The sequence below is a fragment of the Lynx canadensis genome, chromosome C1 (genome assembly GCF_007474595.2).
Source record: "Lynx canadensis isolate LIC74 chromosome C1, mLynCan4.pri.v2, whole genome shotgun sequence".
NCBI classification, from domain to species: Eukaryota; Metazoa; Chordata; class Mammalia; order Carnivora; family Felidae; genus Lynx; species Lynx canadensis.
This window is the reverse complement of record NC_044310.1, coordinates 16,528,562-16,552,204: the sequence shown is the minus strand read 5'-3', so window position 1 is coordinate 16,552,204 and position 23,643 is coordinate 16,528,562.

Here is a 23,643-nt window from a genome sequence, read left to right as displayed (position 1 = left end):
CTAATGTATGCATTATAAAATAGGTAATATGTTCAAGTTACCACCAGGGCGCCTGAGTGGCTTAGTCAGTTGGGCATCCAATTTTGGCTCAGGTCATGATCCCACAGTTCGTGAGTTTTCTCTCTCACAAATAAATAAACATTAAAAAAAATTTTTTTATTTTAAAAAGGTGCCATTGGGGCGCCTGGGTGGCTCAGTCAGTTAAGCGTCCGACTTTGGCTCAGGTCATGATCTCACAGTTTGTGAGTTCAAGCCCTGCATCAGGTTCTGTGCTGACAGCTCAGAACCTGGAGCCTGCTTCAGATTCTGTGTCTCATTCTCTCTCTGCCCCTCCCCCACTTGTTCTCTGTCTCTCTGTCTCTCAAAAATAAATAAATGTAAAAAAAAATTTTTTAAATAAAAATTAAAAAAATAAAAAATAAAAAAAGGTGCCATCAAGAACACAGAGGCCACCAAGGATAGATGGCTCAAGACTGTCCACAGAAGCAGGAGGGACCAGAGAGAGAGGTCAGGGCAAGCTTCAAACAAGAGGAAATGCTCAAGTTTGGTCTTTATAAGCAGCAGAAATTAGCCAGAGAGAAGTAATGGGGGTGCCCAGGCAAGGGGGAAACATGAAATAGCATGGTGGATTCTAGAAGTCCAAAGGCCTGAGACCTCATAACCACCTGGTTAACTGTGGACTATGCACCAGTCCCCAGTTTTTCTGAGCCCGCTGGACTCTATAATTTCCCCTTGATTTCTATAAAGAAAGGACTACGTCCCCCTGCGGGGAGCCAAGCTGCCATCTGCTGACCTGGGTTGTGTTCTGGTGGTTATAAGAGGGGTCCATCTGGAAGGGAGAAAAGTGGGCCCCCCAAAGTTTTGTGGGACAGGCTTTGCTATCAAGCAGACATAGGTATAAATCCCAACCCCATATTTTGCTGCAAGTTACTCAACCTCTGAGTCTTTCTTCCCATTCTGAAAATGATAAAGACCCTGGTAGCTCCCTCCTAGGCCCGGGAGGACTAGGACTGAATGAGGCAACCCAGGGGGAAGTATGCTTCCCAATTGCTGCCGATGTTCAACATGTGGTCTAAAAGAATGGTTAACAGTGTGGGCTTCAGACATCACTGGATCAATTCTCAGGGAACACCAGTTCTTTGTCCACGTCTATAACGTATGGTCAGACGCCCATACGTGTGTACACGTGCCCGTGCAAAAGGAGATGCAGATGTGGCAAAAACGTTCACAACTGTTGAATCTAGGTGGAGGACACACAGGTGTTTATTCTACTATACCGTCAGCTTCCCTGTATGTTTGAAATATTAAAGGGAACAAGAAAAGAAATCAGCTCTTTGTTGATCTGTCTTGAAGTCAGGCTCCCTGACTTTGGATTCTAGCTCCATTACCGACCGAATGGCTGTAGGCAAATTATTTAATGTCTCCAAGCCTTGATTTTTTTTCATCTGTAGGATACAGGTAATAATAGCACCTAAACACAGTGCCTGGTCTCTAGCAAACCCTCCATAAATGTTAGCTGCTGGTTTCATTATTATTACTATTCTCATGGAACAGCTGAGAAACTGAAGCTAGGAAAGGTTCGGTAAACGCCTACTTTTCATACATTATCTCTTTTTTTTTTTTAATTTTTTTTTTAACGTTTATTTATTTTTGAGACAGAGAGAGACAAAGCATGAATGGGGGAGGGTCAGAGAGAGGGAGACACAGAATCCGAAACAGGCTCCAGGCCCCGAGCTGTCAGCACAGAGCCCGACGCGGGGCTCGAACTCACGGACCGCGAGATCGTGACCTGAGCCGAAGTCGGCCGCTTAACCGACTGAGCCACCCAGGCGCCCCCATACATTATCTCTTTTAATTCCCCAAACGGCACCACAGGGTAGGTGCTATCGCCCTCATTGTACAGATGAGGAACCAAGGCTGACGACGATGAAGTGACTCACCCAAGGTGTCACAGCTGGCAAGTGGAGAAGCCGGGATTTGAGCAGTCTGCCTATCTCCCAAGTCTGGGATCGTCCCCCTGTGTCTCCTGCTTCTTCCACATCCCTGGACCCAGGCCAAGGGGACATCAGAACCCTTTCAGCTCCAGAAGGGAGTCCCAAGCTTTGCTGGCACGGCTGGGCTTCCGGGCCAGCTCGGGGACACCCAGCGTCAGGGCCTCCTTGGCAGCTCAGGAGCCCTTTCGGCTGTCCTCCCGAGAGCCACAGGAGCTGCCATCTGAGGCCGTGGGGAATGACAGCTGACACTGATGGGGCACGCAAGAGGACGTACCGGCCGGGGCCCTGACTCAAACAGACTCCCTGGGCCACGGTCTTTCGTGGGTTCCAGAAAGGCCCTGCGGGCTCTGGCCGAGGCTGTTCCCAGGCTCTGCCTCCCCGTGAGAGGCGGAGAAGCCCCATTCAAGCGGGACGCATCCCACTGTGCGCTAAGCCGCTTTCTCCCCACTTACACGTTTCAGATGCTTTTTGTCCTTCCGGCTTCCCATGGACTCAGGCCAAGTGACAAGTTGGTGCTGTGGACATATGTCGTCGCCATAATGGGAATGCTGACCCCACGCTCTCTCCCTGCTGCGGCCAGGCAGCTTGCACCCCGCCCCGGTGCTTGGCATGCCCTGCTCTCAGCCACACGGGACTCCCTCCAGCTCCCTGCAGCATCACACACTCAGAAGCCTCCCACCCGGACCTTTGCAGACGCCGTCCCATTGCCTGGGAAGCTTGCCTTGTCGCTTCTTTCCTGGCTCTTCCTTAAGAATCCTCTAAGAACTTTCTTCCTAGAAGACTGTCCTAGCCCCATTTCACAGAGGCTCAAAGAGGTTAAGTTAAAGGAGCCATGGTGATGCCGTGAGTCAGAGCCAAAGGTCCACCGTGGCATGGTTCTATTGTAAGACCATGTACTTTCAGTTCAGCAACTCTGCCCCAAAGAAGAAGCCCGGTGGAAGACATGCCCTCTGCCTTCGAACATGGCAGACACCTGCAAGAAGGAGCTTATGCTTCTGCATTATTCTGGAAGGCAGGAAACAGGAACTGTGGAGGGAGTTACAGGAAAAGAAATGCCCCCAATTCAAGGTTAAGAGGCATTTCCAACAACCTCACTACCTACCAGCTGTGTGACCTTGGGTAAGTCACTTCGGCTCTTAGAAACCCAGTTTCTCATCTACAGAATGGAGATAACAACGCCCTTGCTATTTCACTCTCCCCAACACACCTAACCTAGAGCTTGTAAGCTGCCCGCCAGTGAACCAGACCCAGCCAACAAACGTGGTTTGCTTTGGCCAGGACTATTATTTTAGGATAAACTGAGCAAACGTGTAAGAAACTCATTTTTCCATAAATATCAAAACTTTGAAAATCAGAAGATCTGGCAAAACTGAACCCCAATTCTGGCACAGCAACACGGTCAGGAGTGGGTAGCACCTGCCTTCTTTCGAGAGGTCGTGTGCTGTCTCTGGGGTATTACCGTCTAACACCCAGCTCACCTCACTCATTCACAACCAGGGCCAGCTTGTGAGTCTGGGGTCCTCTGGCCGCTACTCCTGGAATTTATTATCCGTATTATGTTGGGCTTGATTCTCTGTTCAGTCAGCAAAGAGAAGCCCCATTTCTTTCCTTTTCTTTTTAAGTTTATTTATTTTGAGGGGGGGGGAGCGTGCACGCAAGAGCCTGTGAGTGGGGGAGGGGCAGACAGCGAGGGAGAGAGAGAATCCCAAGCAGACTCCACGCTCCGTGCAGAGCCCTATGCGGGGCTCCATCCCACAAACCTTATGAGATCAGGACCTGAGCCGAAATCAAGGGTCGGATGGGTAACTGACCGAGCCACCCTGGTGCCCGAGGGAAGCCCCATTTCCTGCTCAATGCTTTAACACATAAAATCTGGATTCTGTGTTGCTCATTGTGTTCAGCAGGTCTTTGGAGGGGATGCTCAGAGCTCAGTGTCCCCCACCCACCCACTTCACCCCGGCACGTATCTCCAAGTGCTCTGAGCCAACCTGCGGTCCCAACTAAGGTTTGCTAGCAACAGGCCAATGCCCCTGGACTTTGTAGTTTCCTCCAATGCTTCCCTACTCCTATGGTGGCCCCCGGCCAAGGTGGGAGCGACAAACCACAGTCACACCGTTACGGGTTCTTTGGCAGTTGAATGGAGAACACGGTAGCTTCTTGCGATGGCCGTCTGAGGTGGGTGAAATCACGATCCTCAATGTATTGATGAGGAAACTGAGGCCTCAAGGGGTGATGTGTCCTGCCCTGGGCCACAGGGGCACCTTGGCCCCATTCTCCAAATTCGGTCCCACCAGACCAGGGCCTCCTTCTCTGGCCGCTAGCCTCACGCCAGATCTTGAAGAGCTATGATTTCCGGCTGCTGTTTTCAATTATTTGTAATTGACTGCATAAATATCTATTTCGTACCTATCATGAGCTTTGTGCTGGGTGTGGGATAAGGTGAAGTGGAGAGTCCTGCGCCATCTCAGGGGAGACAGGTAACACTGGAAGCCAATGCAGGGAGGCGGTGCTGGGGTGGAGAGGGAGGGAACAAGCTTTCTGGCTTCCTGTTACCCGCACCCCTGCACCAGACTATAAACTCCCTGTGGCAGATCGTCTCCAAATATGGCCACCAACAATGCCTTCCATTGCTAAACACAAAGCCGCTCCTCCCATTGAGGGGGGTCTGAACCTAAGTCTGGACCACAGGTTGGCTGAGGGCGCATGGAGACGTGTGCCGCGGTGAATAGGTGGGCGGGGGACACCGAGCTCTGAGCATCGGCTCCAAAGACGTGTTGAACACTACGAGTAGCACAGACTCAAATCTTATGTGTCAAACCTTGGCCAAGAAATGGGGCTTTCCTGGGGGTGCCCAGCTGGCTCAGTCAGTATAGCATGTGACTGTTGATCTCAGAGCGGTGAGTTCAAGCCCCACGTTGGACATAGGGCTAAAAAGAAGGAGTAAGGGAAGAAGGGAGGGAGGGGGTGGGGAGGAGGGAAGGAGTGGGGCTTTCCTTTAACGATTGAGCAGAAAATCAAGTCCAGTGTCTTTTCCTGTACAGTGAACCTGATGAGGAAGCCTGGGATGAATCCGAGATGCTTTGTGACTTTTTCGGCGGCAAGGGTGATGTTTCGTGATGTTAGAGCCCGGGTCTTTAGAAGACTGGGAAGTTTCTGCTTCTCCATCCTGGAAGCCAGCCACCAAGGAAAGCAAGCCAGTCTGGACTACTAACGGTGAGAGATCCTGAGGAATGGGGCCAGCCCCTGCCATCCCTGCCAGGGCCTCAGAGAGGGCATGTGAAGCCAGGATGGGCCTTCCCCCACAACCCAGCTGAGTGTGGGCTTGTGAGTGATCCCAGCTGACACCAATGAACGCCCAGCGGAACCCAGCCAATCCACTGAATCAGGAGAAAGAACGGATCTCTGTTTCAAGCCAGTAAGTTTTGGGGTGACTTGTTATGCAGCAAAAGATAACTGATACACTTTCCAGGAGCAAAGCCCTGTTACTTTGTATAGGTCTCCCCTCCATTGCCTGGAGCCTGGCACTGGACATTGAATCCTGGAGCTGGAAGGGCCCCCAAAACCACCGAGTCCCACCCCCTCGTTTTATGGAAGAGGCAGCTGAGGCCCAGAGAGAAGAAGGAATTTACTCCAGATCACCCAGAGAGAGGGGGGCAGATCTGGCAGGAAAACTTGCACCCACAAGGGTAAGAAGAGTCACACAAATGTGTGATGCAAGTTGGTAGCAAGTTACCCCTGGCACTCACATGTTGTCTGAAGAGGCAGCCACGATTCGGCTCCAGCCAACTGTGGCCCCGTGGGACGTGGGCCCAGCGAAGCCAGATTGTCTGACTTTTCACAGAAGCCAGAAAGAGGATTTCTCTCTAAAATCTCTTGATTTCTAAATGTTGGCCAGGAATTCAAGTTGGATGGATGATCTCTGGGCCATTGAGACTGGCCTTGGGCTTCAAGCTTGGTCTGGCCGCTGACCTTGGGCAAGTAGCGTTATCCCCTCAGGCCTCAGTTTCCTCATCTCTACAATGGGCCCCATGGCTCCTGCCCACTTACTGGGTTGCTATGAAAACCCGATGAACGAATGGATTTGGAAGTACGAGCTACAAATGGCCCTGTCGCTGTTCCATAGCCTCAGTTCTCTGTGGAGGCGCCCCTCACAATGTAACGAGTTAACACCCGATTTGTCTAAGTTAGAACAACATTATTCTGGCCATTATGACAGAGATTGCATTTTTATGGCAGGTTTGTGAGTTCCAGAACCCTCCCGCTTGCATTATCTCAGGATGTTGATGGAGTCAGAGGCTGGACGGCTGCCCTGGAGACCCTCGCCAGAGCCAAGCCCTTCCTCTGAGCCGGGAGGTACATTCCAGAAGCGGCTTGAGTGGCAGTGCAGAGCCAAGAGCTTCGGAGTCGCCCAGACCTGGGTTTGAATCCCGGACTCCCACTGCCTCGCTTTGTGTCCTTGGGCCAAAACTCTGAGCTTCGGTTTTCTCATCTGTAAAATGGGCATAATAATAAAACCGCCTGGTGGGGCTCTTGGGGCAAGTGTATCAGATGTGACATACTCGATGCCCTTAATCGAGCGTCTGGCACAAGAATTGATGGCTGATGTCATTAACACGGTATGGAAGTTGGTGCCAAGAAGGAAAGCATAGCTGTAGAAGATCTTACCCCCTTCCTAAGATTAGGGAGGCACAACTGGGCCAGGGATGGGGCCTTTGAGGAAAACCTGGATGGGTCCCAGACAGAGAGGCTGGAGGGGCCCCGCAACTATCCAGGAAGAGTCAGACCCTTGCCCTATAAGGCTCGGAACTTAACTCTGTGTCTTTGGTCTCCCCCAGAGTTGAGTGAAGAGGCGTGAGGGAAAAGCCGGAGACAGAGTCCCCCCAGTAAAACAGCACCCACATTCCCCTACTCTGAATCCAGTTTCTGGCTGGTCTCGAGTAATACCAACCAGCTCATATTTACTGAATGACCATCAACTTGAGGCATGGACTCGGCTTTATCTTTTTAGGGATCAACACATCCATTCCTCACAACCATCTCAAGAGCTGGAAACTACTGTTATCCCCATTTTAGAGATGACAGGTTAAGTAATCAGCCAGAGGACACACAGTAAAGGACAGTCTGACTCCAGAAGGCCTTCTTGTAGCCCCCAGGCTATGCTGTTTATAGAGCAAGAGAAAAAGGGGTCAGGGCTAAGCTAGAGGACTGTGGGAAGTGCTCTGGTGGGGAGCAAAGGTACTGACATTCCATAGTAATGACAACTAATGAGGATCAGTCTGGCCACGGGTCAGGTTGCACTGCTGGTCACTGTATATAGCATCTCATTTAATCCTTGCCGGCAGCTTTTGAAAAGCAGATGCATTTACATCTCCAGTCACAGATAAGGGAGTTAAGGCTCTACACATCACTTGTTCAAGGCCACGGAGCAGGGAAGGTCTCCTCCCTGAGGACACCCGCACCCCCAGGGGGCTGGAGCAAGGCGACAGATGGTTCCAGGAAGCTCACCTAGCATGGCCCAGACTAAGGTGGCCTGGGCAAGCTCCCCAGGTGACACAGGGGCGCCAAAGAGACAGGTGTCTCTTCTCCCACCCTCCAGGAGGCAGCTGCCTTAAGAGGCCCTAAAGGGCTTTCAAGCAGCCTTATCAGACTGAGCTGATCCCAATCAGGAAGCTTCCAGGTGCTGTGGCACAACGGCCCGCCCCACCCCTGGGAGCTGTGCAAACATTCTTCCCTGCCCTCCCCCAGCGCAGGCTCTCTGTTCACCAGCAGGCAGGCGGCCCGGGCAGATGCTGCTAACTCTGATTGATTTCACTTCATTTCAGTCTTTTCCAGTTTACCGCTGAGGTTTCTCTTCCTCTGTCCCAGGAGTCCTGTGTTTTATCTTAGGCCTCTGGGGGACAAATCTGCCTGCCCAATGGAAAAGACCAGGGGAGTATACTGAAGGTACAGATTCCCTGGCCTTGTTCCTGATCTATCAACTCCCCAGCTAAGTCAGGCAAGCAGGCCAGGCCCACCTCGGCCAGGATGTCCTGATCTCACCCCTCCACCCAGGGAGGGAGAAAGGGCTCCCCTGCCTTGCCCAGTCCAGGCCTCCTATCAAGCCAGCTCCATCCACACCTTTCTGCAGGGCTCTCTCTGTGTGAAGGGGTCTGACCAGTGGCCTGAGACCACAGGTGAGCCCTGGGTGGCCGAGTTGCCCAGCACAGCTGCCCAGAGAACCTCACCACACCCCTGCTCTGAGGCTGATGCAAAACCTTGATGAAGGGGTGGGGTGGGGGTGCAAAAGCCTCAGGAAGGACAACCCCTGGGAGGCACTGGGGCCACAGCAGGGCAAAAGGGCTGGCCGGGGTGGGAGCGAATCTGGAACTCCAGAGTTAGGGGTAGCCAGCCCCCCACTGTGTGCCCAGGTGTAGGCTGGCGTTTTCACCATTACTGAGAAACTTCTGAAACTAAGGCCCCTCTTCCTAGGAAAATCTGCATTAAATCCAGTGTTCAATTACAATTTCAGGGTGATCACAGATCCCCAGACCTAAGGAGGCCTCTGGACCCATGTTGAGCGCTCCCTTGGTATAAGAACCCAAGTATTTGTCCACAACAAGGCCCTGGACGGCGAGGCAGCGATGGAGCTCTGGGCCCACCCACATTTGTGCGGTTGCCATCCCAAGACTGGGGGACTTTGGGAGCCTGAGTGATGGGTTGAGAGAGACACTGAGGGTTGACTCGTTGCCTGGACAATCCAAATGCCAAAAAGGGGGCCAAATTAGGACACGGCCATCACTGACTACGCCCACGGGTGCTCTAAGGGAGGGGCACTCAAAGGGCCAAGAAGAACATCTCATGTTCATGGCTATGTGCTTGAGTGCCTGGCACTTTATGTGGGTATCCACAGAAACCCCTGGGGAAACAGAAGTCCAGGGAATCTGAGTTCTTTGCTCAGGGCACACGGCATGCTGGGATTTAAACCCAGGTCTGACTGCCCTCAAACGTTGCGTTTCTTCTCTACCCCACACTATCTATTAGTTGGCTGGCCCTGTTCCCCACCAGAGCTAGAATCCCTTCTCCCTGCCCAGCCCCTGACACGGAATAGGTGCCCGCGGATGGATGGGGGAATGAATGAATAAGTCAACTTGCTTCTGAATTCTACCGCATTTGGGTTTTAAATCTAAGCCCAGATTTCCTGGCTAAGACGGATACATGAAAGCAGCCTCCTTTAGAAATGAAAAGCAGAAGAAACAAGCATAAAAGGAAAACCAATTCCAAATTAATCCCACTGAAGGTCGCCGGGTCTTAGATAGGTAATGCTCAAGAGGTGGGCCCAGTAGAGAGCTGGGATGGGGGTGGGAGAGACAAGAAGTGTATTGGGGGGGGTGGGGGAGGGCAGGCTCGCTGCTCCACCCATTTGAATCCTCAAGTGCATCCTTGTCCCTGTTCAAGCCAGCCCGTCTGCTTCTCCCTCCAGGAAGACTTCCTTCATCTCCCTGGCCAGGCAGACACACTCCTTCACCTCTGTATCATTCTCCTGATATTTATCACATAACACAATGTGATAGATTCGTTCATACGTTCACTCAACACATATTCATTCAATGTTCCGCAGCTGACTGTGTCATTCAGTGACTGGGGACCCATGGGGCTGGGCACAGTTCTAGGCGCTGGGGACGCTGTAGCAAACGCGGCTGATAAAACCCTCACCCCTACCGGAATCTACAGTCTAGCAGGGATGGTGGACACAAACAAGGAAACTAACAAAGCTCTGATACTTTTTCGGGTGGCCATGGGTGTTATGAAGCAAAACAAAGAAGGTGGGTTAAAAAGTGGCTGAACTAAGCCTGTTTTAGATGAGGTAATCAGGGAAGGCCTCTGGGGAAGTGGCATTTGAATCGAGCTCTTTTTACCACAGCTGTGGACATAAAAATAAGCCAGGTGAGCTCCCTCAGGGAGCTGACAGTCTAGTAGGGAACAGATAAGCTGGCCTTTTAACCGTGTGGGACCAGGTTTGGCTCATCGGAACATCCCACACCCTGGAAGTCAGTGATTTTTCCAAAGGACAAATCTAGCCAGGTCCCTCAATGGCTCAAGAACCTTCAATGGCTCCCCACTGCCCTCAGCATCAAGTTCAAATTCCTCAGCCTTCCATCCCAGCCTTTCAGGACTTGCTCTGCCCTCCATTTTCAGCCTGGTCTCCCATGGCTGCCCTCAACACCGACCCCCCTCAGGTGCACCCAAGCAAGTCCCCAGTCATCATGCATCCACGTCCCTTACACAGGCTGCTTCTCTTTCCAGGTAAAACTCTCCTCATCCTCTACAGTCCCGAAGGCAACCTCCTTAACCTTTGAGAACACAGTTCTTCAGTGTGATGGGTGTCTGTGAAAGCTTCATGGCAGGGAGAAGGAAGCAGTGAGAAAATGAAGCCAAGAATAAAGCCGTAAAAGACAAAATAGCCCTCTTCCATCCTAAACCGCCTCTGCTGCCCCAGGTGGCACACAACTTCCTCCTGGCAGCACTCTGGGATGCACTTATCACATTATATAGTGCCAACTGTTTTCTCTATCGGCTTGTCCCCCTCTCCCTACTGGCCCCAGGGTCCAGCACCACACCAGCCAAAGAGGAAGCTCCATAAATATTTGGAGATCAAATGAGCAAATGCACGGAGACCGATTTTCTCTCCACTTCAACCTTTGGATTCCATCTAGTGGCTGGTCTGTCATTGGCCTCTTCTCTTGTTGGACGTGTCCCCCCAGGGCACTTCCATCCCTCTCTAAGCCCCCATTCCAGATGCTCCAGGCTTGTGTTTCCCTCTTGGGGGGTAGGGGTGTCTCGTGGTTTAGGGGGGAGATACTCAGCTCACCATACTAACCCAGGAACCCCGCAGCCCCAATTCACATATCCTCTCCCTCCCCTCTCTCATTCCAAAGGCTAGGGCTTTCCCAGTATCTTAATGCTTGGGATAGTCTTGGTACTACGGGGTATGAGGAGAAGGGGGGGGGAAGGGTACGCCAGCCACGCAGCTCAGGGGATCGGGAACTGCAGGGGCAGCCCTCAAGCGCCCCAAGCTTCAGACCTGTCTCGGCAGACTGTGCTGCTCGCAGGTGGACCCCGTCTCTTCTGGGAGGTGCCACAGTAGCACTGTCCATCCTTATGGTCCACCCCCCGAAGGCCACACACACTTCAACATGGCCTTTTCTCATCGGTTATGTCGTCTGAATGTCACAAACACCCCTGTGAGACAGGGAGGATGGGCACTATGGTAACCGTCATCTAACAATGGAGAAACCGAGGCTCAGAGACAGGAAGTGAGTGGGTGCATGTCATGGAATCCCAAGAGATCACCCAGACCATTTTACACCCAGGGAAACTGAGGCCCCTATAAGGGAAGGAGCTGGCCCAAAATCTGATGGTAAATTAGAAGAAGGGCCCTAGACCTCCACCTCATACCGTATCCCCATCCATGGGCCAACTCCTCGTTAACCCCTAACAGACTAGACGCCTTAGTGTTGGGGGGAGGGGCAAAGAAAGAGCCTGAAGCAAGGCTTCGGGTGCCCTCCTCCCACCCTGCCCCCAAGTGGCAGCCCAAGCAGCCATCTCCTCCTGTGATGTCAGCAGCTGATCAGCCCAGTGTCGGGCTCACAGTGCCACCAGGCCACAGCTCACCCGATCCCAACCATCCCCAGCCAGGGCCATGGCCGGACAGACGTGGGCCTTCCATCTACCCCACGGTAATTAAAAACACACCCAGGCCTCTTCCAACGTGAAGAGGGGCCAATTTTCTTCCCCTCCAGCACCGCTGACTGCAACCTAAATACCAATATTTATGCCAAGCTCCCCATAATACTGTAAACATCCCAATGTATAGCGGGCCAACACATGAGTCATTTCCCCAAAGCCATAGTTAGTAAGTGGTACCTCAGCCATATTCCAGGGAGCCCCCGCCAGCAGCCAGGCCCCAGGGCTGCCCTCCACACCCAGGGCCCCGTGGCACCCTCGCTGCCCCAGCGGCCCCACTCTGGGAAACCACAGGCAGCCGCCAAATCCTCCAGGAGCCGGAGGACAGCTGCCTCCGTTCAAGAAACTGGCTGCCATCTAGGGACACCCCTCCAAACTGTGGTCACTAAAGCGCTCATTTACTCAAAGAAGAACTAAAGTTACAACACAGGGTCCCCTGTCACACCGTTTGCAGAGCCCCATGCCCGGTCTGATCAGGTTTTTGTTTTGGGGTTTTTTTTGAGCTGCCTGAGAATGGGCTTCCCACCAGCCCAAAGTGGCCTGAGATGAGGAAACATACGCTTCACTCCTCAGCCTATGGTGGCAGAATCCTAGAAGGGGTCACCCTGTTGAGGGGCAAGAAAACCCAGCAGTATGAACTGAGCCCAGGCTCCGGAGACCTCAGACCTGGGTTCTATTTTTATCGCCCAATGGCCATGAGTGAGCCACTGACTTTTCTGAGCCTTGGTCTCCCTTTCTACTAAAAGGGAGTAAGAATCATACCCACCTGGCTTCGGTGGAAGACTTATTTGGGGGAATCCAACGAAATTGTGGGTGGGAAAGCACTTTGTAAAGCTCAAAGTACCTTGTCAACTGTGCAGCACGTTGTAAACCACAGAGAGCTGCCTGCAGTGCGAAGTACTTCATAAACTGTAAAGCGGTTTGGAAACTGTAAAGTGCAGTACACATGAGAACCATTATTCATGTTCGTTTCTTGCCCTACAAGCTTGGCCATTTGTGGTGGACACACCCAGACCCCTCTAACTTTCCCCGCAGAGCAAGCCGGCTCGGGGGACCTGGCAGCCACCCTGAGCCCTTGGGGGTCGGGTGGTACCAACACACGAAAGCCGTGGGGAGAGGGACCAGCGACCCTGGCCAAGGCCAACACATGGCAAGAGCATCTGGTCGGGCCCTGGCGGCAGCTGGAGAGTTCCCGGGGCTCCAGCGGCCACGCTGAGCTCTGCCGCCAGCGGGGCGGTGGCCGGCAGGGGTGCCCGGAGACCCCGCGCAGCGGAGAGATGCCCACGGACCCATCCCCCCCTCCCCGTAGTCCTCCCGGGGAGGGGACCCCATTGTACGCCGCGGGCGATGGGCAGGCACCCGCGCGGGGGGCTGGCGCGTTCACTTCCACTCTGCCAGTCCTCCGCTCTTCGGGGCGCCGGCTGCATCCCGGGGGCGCAGACCGCGCGGGCCCCCACCCCGGCCGGCCGCGGTGCCTCCCTCCCTCTGCTCCCTGCCAAACTTTCCGGCCCCGACTGCGCGCCGGGCCCCGGGGCCGGCGCCCCTCCACCCCGTGCCGAGCCAGGCCAGGCCCGCGCGAAGGGGGTGCCCGGGCCGGGGGCGGCGAACGCGCGTGGGCAGCCCCCCGGCCCTGGGCGGCGCTCGCCGGGCTGGCTACAAAGCCTCGGCAAGATGGTCCCTTCGCCTCCTCCTGGCACAGTCAATCAGCGCCCGCCGCTCTCCGGGCGCCCGCGGGGCCCGCGCCTCCCGGCGCGGCCGGACACACCTCCCCGCGGCCACCTGCGCCCGGCGCGAGCCCCCGGGCAAACTTTGCGGGCCGCGGGGCGGAGGTGGGCGCCGGCGGCCGCCCGTGCCCGGCCGCTCCCCGCCCCCATCGCCCGCCCGCCCGCCCGCTCACCTTCCACCGCGGCGAGCAGCGGCAGCAGCAGCAGCGCGGCCCCCAGCCTCCGCAGGGCCATGGCTGCGCTTCCCGGGGCCTCGGGCCGCGGCGCCGCGGGGCCCGGGCGGCAGCGCGCGCCCCGGGCTCGGGGGGCCGGGGGGAGCGGCGAGGCGCGGCGCACACACAGCCGCCGCCACCGCGCAGCCAGCAGAATGAGCCATCCAGCCCGGGCAGAACGGGGACCCGGGCTCCGCCAGCGCTGGGCACGGCCCACCTGAGCCGCGGGCGCGGGGGGAGCCCGGCCGGGCCGCCGCCCCCCGCGCGCGCCGGGGACCCCAGCCGGCCGCGCGCGACCACCGAGCCCCAGCCCCCTGCGTCCGCGGGGCCGCCCGGGGGGCGACGCGGGCGCTGATGCGCGGAGACCTCGCGCGTCCGGGCGACGGAGACCCCGAGCTCCCCCCGCGCAGCAGTGGTCTCTCCCGGCGCTGTGGCTCCTCCAGATAAAGCAGCGATTTCAGCCCAAATGTTTCTGAATTTTTATTGAATGCTGCAAAGCCGGAGAGCGTCTGGCGCGGCTGACAGGGGCAGGGAGAGGGGACTCGGGGCGGGGGGGGGGGGGGGGGGGGGGGGGGTGAGGGCGGGGAAGGGGCTGCCCAAAGCGGAGACTGGCCCTACCTGTCAGGGCCTGGAGTGCCACCCCCTTGCCTCAGCCCTGCCACCCAGGTCTCTGCGGCTCCGAAAGGGACCAAACAGCAATGAATGAAAAAAAAAAAAAAAAAAAAAAAAGAGAGAGAGGGAGAGAGGAGAGGAGAGAGAGAGAGAGAGAGAGAGGAGGGGGGGTGGAGATGGGAACAAAACAGGCGGCTTTCCCAGGCGCTGGGGCTGGGCTGGGGCCTCTGCCTGGGAGCGTGGGCCTTGGCGCTAACGCGAGGGCCTGGGGGGGTGGGGGGTGGGGGGTGGGGGGGGTCACTCCTGCAGGGGTGGGCCGGGCCTGGCAGACAGACCCCAGGCCTACCCTCCCCGCCTTGTTCTGAGCGAGCCCATGAGCCCCTCCCTGCAGACCCTTCTATCTGTACATTAGGTTTCTCTTTCTCTGTACATCTTGTTCTTAACGCAGTTTGGGGGTGGAAAAGGCAGATGGGGGTATCTGGGGAAGTCTTCTTCCCCCCATGGGATGGACCTCTCTGTGCACCGTGGTTTTGTGCATGGCTGTCCCTTCAGGGAGAATGCAACCCCTTTCCCATCCCTGTGGGCCCAGCCCTGCTCTGACAGCCTTCATCACCATCATCATTAACAGGCTTTGCAGAGGCCGGATGGTGGGCCGGCTGCAGGGGGCCTGCGGGAATCACCCAGGCAGGGCCCCTGGCCTTTGCTAGCTGCCTCCTGACAAACAAAACTTAACCAGGAGCTTCCTGCTCTGTGGAGTGGGTGTCAGTGCCCAGTAGAGGTACAGATGGTTTAAATTCAGTCTACACCACCCAGACCTCTCCTGTCCCTTTGTCCCACAAACTAGCAAAATGTCCCAGCAATCCCTTCCCTTCAGAGCCCATCCTACAGTCCATACCAAGAAAAGGGCACCACGGACTCTGAGACCCCATCTAAGGTTTGGAAAACTGGGTCATCTTTTGAAGCCTCAGGAGTCCAACTGAAAAGGGCATCATCCTGGAAGGTCACCAGGAGGAAGTGGGCCCTGAAGGCTGGGAGAGGCTGCTTGGGAAGGAGACAGAGGAAGAAGGAATTGGGGGGTGGGGATTTCCCCCTCCCAAGCCTGTAGACTCCTCCTTGACCAGGGTCAAGATCCGCTGGGGTAGGGCTGGCCTTTATTTTCAGTTCTTGCTTGGCAGACTTTCCAGGGGACCCAGGGTTTGACAGACCCTGAGCTTGGCCCATCCTGGGACAAGACTCCCTCTCCTGGGCAGAGCTGCCCCGAACTACTGCCCTCACCCATGCCAACACCCAGGTGCCCTGTCCCTTCCCAACTCAACTAATGCTTCTTGAGCACCTGTTACCTTGTGCTGGGTGGATGAAGCTCTTTTGCTGTGTCTATCCCCTGGGGGCCCTTGTCACGCCTACCCACCCCAGTGGTACCTCCCTCTTTGACCCAAAATAGGAACAGCTGTGGCATTAATTGTGACTCTGGTACCAGGCACTAGGCTAAGCTTTGTTTATACATTGTTCCCTTAATCTCTCAACCTTATGAGATAGGTGCTGACCTTTTTGGAGGATGAAACGGAGGACCAGATAACTCGTCCAAGGTCATACAGCAAGTTAGAGTGAGGATCCAACCCCAGGCTTTCTGACCCCAGCTCAGTTCCGTCTTGAGCCTTTCCTGGATGCATAGAACTCAGGGAGGCATTTATCAACTTCCCCCATCCCCTCTACATAGATAAGGAGACCGAGGCCTAAAGAGAGAAGTGACTTCTTCACCATTATGTAATTAAATACACATCAGTCCAGGGGCTTTAACTGACTACAAAGAAAAATAGCGATAATAATAAAATGAAGCTCCCTTCTCTCCCATCTTTTTCTCCCTAAACATTATCTTATTCCCCATTTGGGATCCTGGCTGGCTGGGACTCCCCTCGCCGGTCTCCAGCAACTGCCTTCAGTGGCACCTTTGTCCCAGCTGTGCACCTCCTCCACTCTAATGACTGAGATTTGACCCCACCCCACCCCCCACAGAGCTTTAATTGACCTTGGCCTCCAACCCCCTCACTGAGTGTTTGCTCTTTTCTGTTTCCTGAGGGATGATGGTCAGCCCCACGCAGCCCACAGCCCATAGCTGGTGTCTCACATTGTTTGTTTCTGATTTGCATCTTATCTCTGCAACCCCTGCAGACTGTGAGCTGCCTGAAGGCAGTGCCCGGACTCAGAACAATACACTCGCAGGGCAGGAGGCCCCAGAGAGCCTCTGACCCGATCCCCTCAGCAGCAGAGGAAGAGACGGCTTAACTTCATTTGTCTAATGACAACAGCTACTCACATTTGCAATCACGGCTTTAACAGTTTACAAAGCAGTGTTCACACCCATCAGCTCGACTGATGCTAATTCAACCAGCCTATCCTGCCAGCCAGCCTGGCAGCAGGGGAAGCTCCATTCTTCCGAAGGGGAAATTGGGGCCCAGAGAGGGAAAAAAGTACTTACCCAAGGACACACAGCAGACTTTAGGGGTGGGGGTGCCGCTGGAACTAGCCTTCGGTGACCTGATTTGTCCATGTCTCTTTCAATCAAATTTGATTAATAAACATTAATCGGGCACTTCCTATATGCCAGACATTGGGGAGGTAGGGACTGCCATGAACTTCTAGAACCTACCTTCTGATGTATAAGACATACATATGGGCAAGATAATTAAGATAATGATAAATGCCAGGAAGACACTAAACCAGGATGGGACCTCAGGTGACTGAGGGAAGGGGGCTACTCTAGCCAGGGGAATCAGAGAAGTCCTCTTTGAAGACTGAAACATAAACATGACAGCTGAAACCGGGATGATGAGGGGTCTACTAGGTGGGAACTGCACATGCAAAGGCCCTGAGGTGAGAATATACTGGGTACCTTCTAGGAAGAGTAGCTGAAGCATGGCAAGCAACTGGAGTGTGGAGGAGATTAGGTCAGGGAGAAAGAATATAGATTGTATTTTAAGCGCGATGGGGCACCATTGAGGATTATGGGGAGAGAATCTCTGTGTGACCTTGGGCAACGCACTTGCCCTCTCTGGGCCCCACTTGCCAGGAATGCAGAATGAGAGCACTGGCTGAGGTGCGTTTTCTGAGGCCACTTTCAGCTATGATCCTCCATTGTTGTGGATTGACTGTGGATTCCCTTCTCTTTAGGGAAGAGCAAGGCCTGTGTCCTCATCTCCCCGATACCAGGGGATGCCACCGAGTTCTGGGCCCCTCAGTTCTCCCTGAGGCTTTCTGAAAAGAAAATATGCTGAGTGACAGAGGTTATCTGACATTATAACTGGGTCTCTGACTCCCATCCTAATGCCCCTTCTCTGCCCAGATGCAGGACCAATGGGAGACATGGCCAGTTGTGGGTCAGACCACAGCTGGAGCGAGTGCCGGGGGGTGGGGGTGGGCAGGGAGTTCAAGTTTTGGTTCTGCCCCTAGTTTGAGACCTTGGACAGGGCCTTTCCCCTCTCTGGGCCTGAGCCGACAGAGTCACAGATCTTTCCTCATGAAACTCACAGACCAGTACAGTCCAACAGGGTATAATACAAGCCCCATATGTAATTTTTATTTGCTAGTAGACACATTAAAAAAAAAAAAGAAACAGGTGAAGTTTATTTTAATATACTTATTTAACCCAGTATATCCAAAATATTATCGTTTCAACATGCAATTAATGAACTATTTTACTTTTTTTTTCATACTTTATACTGCAGTATCTCTCAGTTTGCACCAGCCACATTTCAAATGCCCTGCTCTTAGCCACATGTGGCTAGTGGTTCGTGGTTACCATATTGAATAGCATAGATTTAGACCCTGACATCAATAATAACCCTATGGAGTAAAAAGTGCTCCTTAATACAGGCTGTCCAAACACTCAAGGGGCATAGAGGAGGAAGTCACTACCTCTTCCCAGAGGAGGAAGGCTTCCTGTAGGAGGTGCCAATTGAAAGACCAAAAAAAAAAAAAAAAAAAAAAAAAAAAAATCTTACTGATGGCTAATGTCTTTCCTCTCTCTTTTAAGAACACTTTTTCTACCTCATGATAAAAGTGGAACATACCCATTGGTAAAAATAAAGAAGACATGAAAGAGTTAAGAAGGAAAACAAAGAACCACCCATTATTTTCCCAGCCTGAGAGCCACTGATAATGTTTTCAGGCGTTTTTCTAGACACAAGTATTTTGCACATAACTATAATCTTACTGTATGCACAGTGCTGTGTCCTAATTTTTACCCACTCGGTACTGTGCAGCGAGCATTTCCCTGGGTTGTGAGAAAGGCTCATGCAACAGTATTGCTATCAGCTGTGTACTATTCCAGGGAAGGGATTGGCCATAAATCTAGCAACCTTTTGTGTCTTTCCACGTCACCTAAAGGTACCAGCAAACCCAGCTCCGCTTTGGATGCCCCTCTGAGCACAGAGGCTGCAGCTTTGTGGCGAGGAGCAACCAGGAGGGCAGGGTCCCCTGAAAGTCTCGCCGTGTTTGCCTCCTCACCGCCTGCCCAAGGGTCTTTGTGACTTGGAGCTGGAGGAGGCTGGGCTGGGCTGAGGCTCCCAGCAGCCAGTCTCTCCACTGCCACCTGGCGGCCTTGGAAGTTAATGCACCTTCCAGGAGCACCAGCAGAGGGTAGGGCCCAGGCAGGAGGTGCGGGGGTCCTGGGGGGCGTCCCCTTCTGGCTCCTGGGTCTCCACCAGACTTTGTGACCAACCTTCCACAGTACAGGTCATCTGAATATCTATTCTGGAGAAGAACCTCCGTCTTGCTCTCATTCTGAAGGGCCGTAGTTTTGGGAGAGGGACGGCCAGTGTTCGAACCCAGCTCCCCCTTTGATGAGCCCTGTGACCTTGGGCTAGCCACTCCACTTTTCTGTGCCTCAGTTTCCTCATCTGTAGCATACGCTAATAATGGTATATATCTCTTAGAGTTGTGAAATGAGACGTCACACGAAATGCCACAGAGCCTAGTCCACAGAAAGAAGTCAGTGTTTTAAATTATTTGACATCGGGGCACCTGGTGGCTCAGTCAGTTAAGCATCCGACTCTAGATTTCGGCTCAGGTCATGATCTCATGGTTCATGAGTTTGAACCCCGCACTGGGCTCTGGGCTGGCAGCATGGAGCTTGCTTGGGATTCTTTCCCTCCCTCTCTCTGCCCCTCCCCAGCTCTCTCTCTCTCTCACAGTAGATAAATAAACTAAAAAATCAATAAATAAATATTTGACATCAGAGGGAAGCTAAATGCAAAGTGTAGGGGGTGGAGCTTATTTAGCCTCATCCTCTCTCTCTAGGTCTCTGTTCATAGGCCTCCAGCCCCTGGAAGGCTTTCCTAAAACTCTAAGTTTTCAGTGGAGCCACTTTCCTGCTCAAAAGTCCTCAAAGGTTCCCCATTGCTTCCTGAAGTAAACACAAACTCTGCAGCTTGATATTTAAGGTCCCCGGGAGACAGGACCCAGCCCACCTCCCCAGTCTTGTCTCCCAGTCTTCACACAGTAGGTCAGCAGTGCTCCAGGATCACCCTCCATTTGCCCCCCTCCGGGCTCTTCTCATACACAGCTTCGCACCGGGCCACGTTCTCTCCATCCTGTCTTCCGAATCTTCGTCGTCTTCCAAAGGCCTGGTCACACACCACCTCCTCCAGGAACCCTTCCACAGGTCAACTCCCCCCCAGTGTGTGTGTTGATCGCACACACCCCAGTTTCCATTCATCCTTGCAGCCTCATGGGCTGGGAAGAGTCTGGACTTTGGAGCTGGGGGAGGTATGTGTTCAAACACTGTGTAATCTTAACCCCTTTGAGCCTCAGTATCTTTATTTGCAACGTGGGCCTAATCCTTACAGGGCTGTTATGAGGACAGAATGAGAGGGCGTAATGCAAAATGCCTGCCACTGGCAGGTACCTGTAGGACATGACTTTCCTTCCCCTGCTAATTCATACTACCTCTAGGCAGGAAGCCCCTTGGGGGTGGACTGCATTCTGTTCACCTTTGAACCCCAGAGGGCCTGGCACACGAGTACTGAGTAATTTTGCTTGCTATGGTGAGTTGAAGCTTCTCTCCCAGCAGCAGAAAGAACCTGCTTGGCCTTGGGAGCAGGTGGTAAAATGCTACTCAGTACCCACGAGCCTCAGGAGTTACTGCTTAGAGCCAGAGACATTTCATCCCGGGAGCTGGGGGGTGGGGGGGAGGAATCGCCCAGGTCATCCAGTTCATAGCCCAGGATACTGGTACGGGTGGGTGGCTATGGCTTGCAGTGGTCAGCCTGTCCCAGCAAAGCCTGTTCCCACCCATCATCTGCTTTGATCCCCACGACAATCTGGCAAGCCTGGCAGCCTTCCCCATTTCATGGTGGAGGAAACAGCAGCCAGGAGAGGAAGTGACTTAGCTACGGTCACTCAACAGATTCACGAATGCTGGGCTGTGAGCCAGGTTTCCTGACCCCCAGATTAAGGCCCTTTTGAAGCCCTTTTGAAGAGGCATCACGTTAAATATTAGGAGACCTGAGTTCAAGTCCTGGTGCCGCCGTTTACTTTCTGCATGACTTTGGGTGGTTGTCACATCCTGGGCCTCAGTGTCCTTGTGGCAGGGGCCCTGTTGGGACATAAAAGGCTCCAGGAGATGGAAACCGCCTTCACCTGGATGCCATATCCAAGCAAAAGGCTGTTACAGTTGCCCATCGTGCCTGATATAGGACGCTTTGATCTCTGCGCCACTCAAGACTACACAGGGTTTTTATCGCAGCTCACCTGGCCGGCCGTTTCCCAATTTACCTTTTTCTTAGAGTTTGAAAGGGCTGTTTGGGTGGGTGCCTGGAAACAGAGGTGCAGCAGGGTGGGGTTGCTGGGCCGGTGAGCTGGGCACTGGGCGTGGAGCCACTGAAGACCAGGAGAGCTGCTCTCCTCCGGGTAGAATCAGAAAAGACCCAGACTGGGCTGTGAGCTAGGGTTGGGGGAGCACAGAGAAGGCTCAGGCATTCTTTAAGAACCATTGTACGTGAACAGAAGAAGTCATAGAACCAGGTGTAGCCCAGCTCTCTGGAAAGGTTCCTGGGGAAGAGTAGAGCCCCAGCAGGGCAAAGATTATACTTGGTTCACAGTGAAACAGGACCAGGCACAAGGAGGTGTTATAGAAGTATTTACCAACCAAGAGAGTGGATGGATGGATGGATGGATGGATGGACGTGTGGATGGGTGGGTGGATGGGTGGGTGGCTGGCTGAAGAGGAGGGAGGATGATGACAAGCAGGTATGCTTCCAGGAGGTGGTGACGACATATGAGCTGTGACAATTCCATGGATTGCAAGAAATTGACTCAGGACACATCTGGCAATCAAAAACCAGGCATCTCTCCTCTGTGATCAGGATTTAATAGAACCTAGCAAAAGCCTCAGGAGGCCTGAACATGATTTGTGATTATTCAGAATCTAAGGCGTCTCTAACCATTGAGATGATGAGAATAACGACAATAGCTGCCAAGGGCTGTGCTGGGCATTTTGCAAATGTTATCCCATTCGCCCCTCAAAGAATTCTCTCAGGGTGCTTGCCTGAGGCTTCTGTGCCCTTCCTTCTCTCTGCAAGTTGTCCCCCTCTACACCCACCCTGACTGCCCGACTCCACGCTTCTTGGGAGAGTCTGAGATTGGCCCAGCCAGCCCTCCAGCCCAGTATGGGCAGAGTACCCATGCCACCTCACAGGCCCCTGGCCAGTTCAAAGTCCTGCTGCCCTTGGGTCTCGTGCTGTCCGGGGTCTCAGGTGGGTTGGAGCAGGGTCAGGACCAGAACTTGGATCTCCTGGTGCTTTTCTCTGAGCCCAAATAGGAACAGGCATCTGGGGCCCAAACTTCTCAGCCTTCCCAGACTTCCCATGGACAGACACTGAGACACGGTTCTCATGATGGGCCTCAGGACAAGCGGGGATGAGGATAGAACCGGAGAATTTCTTTTTTTTTTTTTTTAATTTTATTTACTTTATTTTTTGAGAGAGAGGCAGAGAGCGAGCTGGGGAGGGGTAGAGAGAGAGGGAGACACAGAATCCAAAGCAGGCTCCAGGCTCTGAGCTTTTAGCACAGAGCCTGACACAAGGCTTAGACCCCTGAGCCGTGAGATCATGACCTGGGTCAAAGTTGGACGCTTAACCAACTGAGCCACGCAAGCACCCCTAGAACTGGAGAATTTCTAAATTCAGGAGAGCCTGGCATCAGCCTCTCCACCCCTCTCATTTTATAAATGAAGGAACTGAATCTCAGAGAAGGAGAGTGATTCACTCCAGGTCACACAGCAAGTTAGTGATAAGATGTTCCCTGGGTTATGGAATAGAATTAGCAATTGGCTTCAGACTTCCAACTACGGGGCCAGGACAAGGAGCTCAAGGCGGGGGGCAGGGGGAGGGGGCGGCAAGGAGACCAGGCAGGTGGTTCTCATCTTTCTAGGACCATTGTGAAGGCTGAGTGAAGTTCAGCACTGTAACTGCCCGAGATAGCATTGGAAAGCAGCCAGCTTGTCAATTCTACCTATTAACTAATAGTCTATTATTTTCCTCTGGGATTAATTTTTAAATGCAAACGGTATGTTTTATCACACATTTGAACATTTAACATCCACCGATCGCTGATCTTTGAGCGGGGGCCAGGCCTTCCTTCCTCCGGTGGCTCCATAGACCCAAGCAGCCCCAGGGGAACACACAATTAAGGGACACATGGCTGCAGGTTCAAACCTCTTGTTCCTGAATTCCGATTCTGCACCATACCCATGGCACATTTGGGAGGGGCGAGCATAAGGGGACAATGGTTGAAAATCAGGAGCCAGTCCTCCCTGCCCAGGACATTTTCCTCCACATAATTAATATCACAAAGAGAAGCTGAGTCTGCATTGGATTGTGGGGATTATGCAAATGAGGCCATAGAAAGGGAGCTTTCTGAGCTCCTGGTGGTTCTGGCTGCAGTAAAGTCCTGTCCAGAAAACACCCAACTCAGCCACGGCTGGGACTGGGACCCTGGGGAGGCAGTTGGAGGGACCCTGACTTAACAGGGCCCAGCCAAGGGCCAGAAATTCTAGAGGGAATCTGGAGGCAGGTTTTCCCGGCAGACAGGAGTTTGGACTGATCATCCTTACAGGAGCACAGCCAGAGAACTCAGAGCTTAGTTCTTCTTCAAGCAGACAGAAGCAGAGGAGAAACGGTGAAGCCCTTGGAGTCAGAACTGGGTTCGAATCCCTGCTCTGCACCCTGCTGGCGGTGTGGCCCTGGCTGTGCCATTTCACTCCTCAAGGTCTAGCATCATCTATGCAGTGGGGGCAGGGACAGCACCATCATGGAGTTGATGTGCGCATCGGTTCTGCCTCTCCTCTTCCACCTGCTCCCTGTGGAGTGAATGCCACAATAA